Genomic DNA, 6000 nt, shown 5'->3' with positions numbered 1-6000 from the left:
GGGCACTGCATGAAATAACAGGTTTAATTTAAGCCTTGCTCAAGGGCTTATGGGGTACTCCGAAGCTTTGAGACTTGAATCCTTTATCTGAATGCTTGAATTTCTATATGTACTTTGCATTCTCATGCTATGTTTATTTTATTATTCATATGGATATGTGCTGCATTTTTGTTTTTGGACCCAAGTGCCCCTGTCTTCTCAAAGGGGCACCTGGTATGTGGCACTTGTTTTCTATTTTTAATTGGAGTGGCTCGGGAAGCCAACTCCCATGCTGTCCAGCCGCTCCTCTCCTTCCTCTGTGCCATTAGCTGTTTCCACTTCTGTGGGCATGGGCGACCCAGACCCATGTGGGACACCATCATCACAGCCTTTTTGTGGGCTGCAAAAAAGGAGCAGGCTTGCTTTTTCAACTATTTCTAGGTTCTTCCTTGCTTTAATACACTTGTACGGAATGGCTGTTGCTTTAGATAAAATAAAGAATGAATGTAGAGACATTAGAATTACTGCACTAGCTTTGTGGTTAGTGTTAGATCAGTTAGATGCCTATGGCAAAATGCTGACCCAAAACAAAATTGCTTCAGATTATCTTTAAGCAACTAAGGGATGTAAAATGTTAATGATGAAATGCTGCATTCAAGTACCCAGCACTTCTCTTAGCATAAGTGAGCAGATCGATAACATCATGCAGAGTGTAAGATTGTCCTGACAGTAGTTCTGGAGGTACCTGGAACTGCATTGAGTGGGGTGAAACTAATCGTCCGCCTAGTGGCATCGCACCTTGATTAAGTCATCTGGACAGGTTTGTTCAGAGGCTCTGAATATCTTTGAAGCCACAACATTTCTAAGTCCCTGGTTTTTCAGGATGTTAGGGGGACTTCTTCACTTTGTTACAGACAACAGATCCAGGACATTACTAACAAGACTTGGAAGTCAAGACTTACTACATTAGAGGACACTAGCATGGTCTTAGACAGGTAAAATGTTATAGGAAAGGTCTTTTGTTGCATTGTTGTGTTCCTGTTGTTTGACAGGATGTCAGCATTATGACCCTTAGAGTCCACTTCTTTGTTCTGGGTACAAGAAGGAGAGCAGGTCAAGTTAATCAGGGCTCTTCTTAGGTCTCAGGTAGCAGCTGCAGTCTTCTTCTGATCTTCATCAAGTCCTAAAGGTTTTTTAGGAGGGTACAGGGATGCAAAATATATGCCTGACAGCTGCTTGCGGGTACAGGTTGTTAGACTGGACATCCTTGGTGTGGTCTCCCCTAACTTTTTGCCTCTACTTCCCAGGTTGCTGCTGTGTGCTGGACTCTGTTTTTGCTGTTTTTGTTACTGTGGGCACTTTACCACTGCTCACCAGTGCTAAAACGCAAGTGCTCCCTTTGTGAGATTGTATGTATTATTGGCTTTTCTATAACTGGCATATTTGATCTACTAGTAGGTCCCCAGTAAAATGGCCTAGAGGTGCTTTGAGCCTGTAACTCAAATGCTACTAGTGGGCCTGCACCACTGACTGTATCACTCACATAAGTAGCCCTGTATACATGGCTTAGACTGCCACTGCAGTGTCTGTGTGTGCAGTTTTAAACTGCCAATTCGCCCTGATAAGTATATCTACTTGCCAGGCTCAAACCTTCCCTTTTTATACATGTAAAGCACCCCTAAGGTAGGCCCTAGGTAGCCCCATGGACAGGGCGCAGTGTATGTTAAAGGTGGGACATGTACTGATGGTTTTTACATGTCCTTAGAGTGAAATACTACCAAATTCGTTTTTCACTGTTGCACGGCCTCTCTCTCTCACAGGTTAACACAGGGGGGTGCCTTTAAATATCATTAAAGTGCACTTTCCCTTTGAGAGCAGATAGAAATATGGAGTTTGGGGTCTCTGAACTCAATTAAAAAATATATCTTTTAGTGAAGGTGGTTTGTAGATTGTTAGTTTGAATATGCCACTTTTAGAAAGTGACCTACTTAAAAATTATCCTAGAGGAATTGTTTAGATATAATTTGTGTATATATGATCCAGTCTTCAATTAATGAATAAGACAATTCCACACTATCAAAATAAAATATGTTACTCAATAGGATTCAGGAAGTTAAAAATTTTTACAAAATAATCCAACGAATTTCCATCTCACAAGGGTTTATAACCCTCCTCTTGACTCAGTCTCATTTGACAAGCTGAATTGAAAGCCTATAATATTGCTTGAATTGGGACTAATGACAATTGTACAGGACTGTGTCAAGAGGAGGGTTATAACCCCTTCCTGGATCTCCTATGGAGTAATATATTGGATTTTAACAGCATGAGTTGTGGTGCACAATGTCCCCATGGAACCCCTGTTGTGATGGCCCTGCCTGACGAGAGAAGATGACATGGAGAAAAACACATGAATCCACAAGCCTGCAGAAATGGGAGTGACAATTAATGAGTAGTGAAGAACACTAGCAAAATAAAGATACCAAAATAAAGATACAGTGGAATAAGACTTAAAAAGAAATGACAGTCCACAGAATAAAATAAAATGAACTCATACTGGAAATTACTAAAATGAAATTGTGTTTATGCAAAAAGAGGGTGTTTTCTCACAGTCACCCCATTTTAGCACCTGATTTTATTGCTAGTTTTACACAGGCCTAGGTGGAGTTCAAGGAGTTGCGCTGATTTTTAGCATCAGGTGTTTGTCCCACACTGAAAAATCTGCGCAAATGGCTCACTGCATAGTGCAGGAGACTCTTTTCTGCCACTCAAGTTGATTTGCTGCTTGAGCGGCAGCTACCGCAACACAAACGGAAGGTTTCTAAACCTAAGCGGTCACAAAAATATCCGCGACCGCTCGCGTTGAGAAATCTCACCAGAAGGTGGTCTTAAGTAAGATTTTCCGTGCTCATGCTCGCTGGCTGACCGTTGATGAGTGCGAGCAAGGAAAAACCTCCACTCAGCTCCACTACGCAGTTTTTTGGTACTCTGTGCTCTAAGCGGAGTGGGAAAAACTCCACAAACTCTGCCAGCAGAGTTCACCGCCCACGCCTAGTTTTGCACTCTACACAGTGGGCACTGCTATATAGCACCCACTGTATGTGCTCTGATCCCTTAAACATGGAGCAATTTGTTAAACCCGGATTGTCATATTTAACTCCATATAAGGCTATATTATTTGGTGTACCATGGCGTGGAAATTTAAATGTCACCTGTGGAGTGCAGCACTTATTGTACTATTCATTAGTGTGACAAGAAAACATGGATTTAGGCCAACCAATGTAGTCTGACTGCTGCAGTTTAAACCCGCAGTGCAACCTGTTAAAAATCCCTTCTTGACAAGTAAAAATCTTCCTTTTGAATATTAGTAAGTTGCACTTATGTGTGTAGGCTTTGTATGCCCCAAATAAGTTTAATGGTATTTAAAAGTGTTGCAAGGTTAGCTTGTCCCTACAGTGACAAGGCCCTAAAAGCTATTTTCACTGTGGAAGCCCTACCTGTCCTGTGTAGAAAATGAGAGTACAGATTAAAATACTACTACTGCATCTAGGGAACAGGACCCACAAGAAAAATAATTATGGCTCCCAGTTTTATTGTATTTATCTTTTCAACATTTCCATCTGTACTTATCCATATTTATTATTTGGCCATCCTATTTGTATTTATCCCTATTTATATTTTGATTTGAGACTAAATAGAGCATTAAAATGCTGGATTTCCACATTTATTTAATTTTTAGATGTGCCCTCATAAGTGGATGCATGTTGCATTTTTATCAAGTTAAGCAGCCACATATAACAAAATACTACATTCATAAGTGCATATTAGCATAATACTACAAATATATGTTAAAATATGCCTGTACCTAAAGAATTCTCATCCTGTTTTTTAATTTCCTTGCTGTCAATCTGCACAGCATTTCCCTGGAAATCATGACACACCATGGAGAATCTCTCACACGAAGCAGAATTTTCAGTACGTTTCTACTTTTAAAAATAAATTCAGACAGGAAATACAGAATGCCTGTATTTGGCCTGTAAAATGGGGAAAACAAAATGCCAAGGCAATTCCTTTGTATCCTCTGTCTGGTTGTTGAACGACTCTCCTTTTATCCTACCATACATCTGTCTTCTGGTTTGGTTATGGGTACAGGGCCTGCTTTCAACTGGATTTTAGTATAGGTTGTGGGTAGGCACTGGTGATTTTAATTGTCCACTCTTCTACACACCCCCAGCCTTCAGAGCCCAAATTTAGTATGGCTGAAGACTTCAGCTATCTTGCATTGCCCTGGTACATTGCCCTGGTACATTGCATTTTGGAACTGTTTGTGTGTAAAGCGAACAGGAACAACTGAAAAAATAAATGGGTAAGGTTGCCCCCGGGAACCTTTAGCCATTGGTTTCTGATTGCCGAAAATCACCCTGACCCAGTAACTGGTGACATGCATAAATGTAGCATTAGTTACTGGACCTGGGAAGAACAGAAGGACTGCACCTGCTGCTTGAGACCTGGGAGATATCCTGAAGGGCTGACCTGCTCCCACTTGTACTCAGAACAACCAAGTGCACTCCAAAAGTCAGTTGGCTGTCATCTTGTGCTGCTACAGGGACACAACAAGCTACAAGAAGCCTGTTTAATACATTGCCAATCTGATCAGTAGCAACTGGACCTGGAATAGACCCTGTGGTTAGTCTCTGTCTGACAACCCGTGAGTCGCTACCTGACTCCAATGAAGTCCCGGGGACCTTACAAGTGCTATGGTTGTTTGGAGGAATAGTTTTCAAAAGTTTTTGTAGTTTCTTCTAGTGCCCAGACTAGTGGGCCTTTTCAATCTTTTTGACTTCGAGATCTTCTGTAGAACCAACCCACTTGATATGTGCGACACAGGCTCCATCACAGTTGGCCTGAAATTGCACTTTGGTCTTGGCATATTGGGTCCTTTGACTATCAGTAATGCTTTACTTTTTCCTCTTAAATATTTTAAAATTCAAACCTCTAGTTCTCCTCATTGGATTTTTGTTGTTTTGGTGTCCTTTTACTTACTAAATGTTCTTTGTTTTTATAAATTGGAGTGCAATTTTTACTGTGTTGTGACTTTTACTTTTTAACTGTTTTGATACTTCTAAACGCTTTGTATAATTTTCTTAAGTTGATCCTGTCTGCTATGTGTCATGGCTACCACAGGTTGAACTCAGTTTTATATTATTGAAGCCTTTGACTGGACTTAACAAGATAGTGACCTTATTACTTTTGTTGGACACCAATCCACCCCAATCTATTAACCACTTTTTTACAGTGTTTATCTACTTTTGTGTAGCAGAGAGAGGGTTTGATACTGCAGTTACAGGTTGGCCAAAAGTTCTAAAGAGTTGTGCAAAACAGTGCAGAACTCTTGAGAACTGTGTTCTCTAACTTTATAAATAGTGCAAGGAGAAACACGTATGCAGGAACAAATTTACATTGGAAAGATGATAGCAACACCAGAAAAGCTGCTATAAAGAGTGCTGCATGTCATTTGTGGGACAGAATGACTGAAATGAGGTGTGCAGTGACACCTTGCATCTGTAGATAGATCTAGATAGCTTGAAAGGTGTTTGTAAATTGTTTTTTTCTCTGAAAATCTTCACAACACCCTAGAAACTGAAATTTTTGGGAGACAAAATAAGGATGAGATCCAACTGAGTCAGTTAATAGAAAACAGTGAAGGGAGGACGTTGAATTTAGAATTTGCAAAGGAAAAGATTTATGGCCACATTATGCAAGTAATCGTTTGCAATTACGAAAAAGCAACATTTTGTGACTCTCTATTTGGTAATAGGAAAGACCTATGTACAAATGTGTTTTACACATTTAACGAGTGCCAGAGGGTCGCAAATAGACTTACCTCATAAATATCAATGAGGTAGGTCTCAGTTTACTACCCATTGGGAATTGCAAAAACAGGAATGGTGGCCTGCCCAGGTCAGCAGCCGACCATATCTGTGATTGATTTTAAATAAAACAATAATTTTTTTCAAATGCAGC

The sequence above is a fragment of the Pleurodeles waltl genome, chromosome 5, assembly GCF_031143425.1.
Source record: "Pleurodeles waltl isolate 20211129_DDA chromosome 5, aPleWal1.hap1.20221129, whole genome shotgun sequence".
NCBI lineage: Eukaryota > Metazoa > Chordata > Amphibia > Caudata > Salamandridae > Pleurodeles > Pleurodeles waltl.
This window is presented reverse-complemented; position numbering follows the sequence as displayed.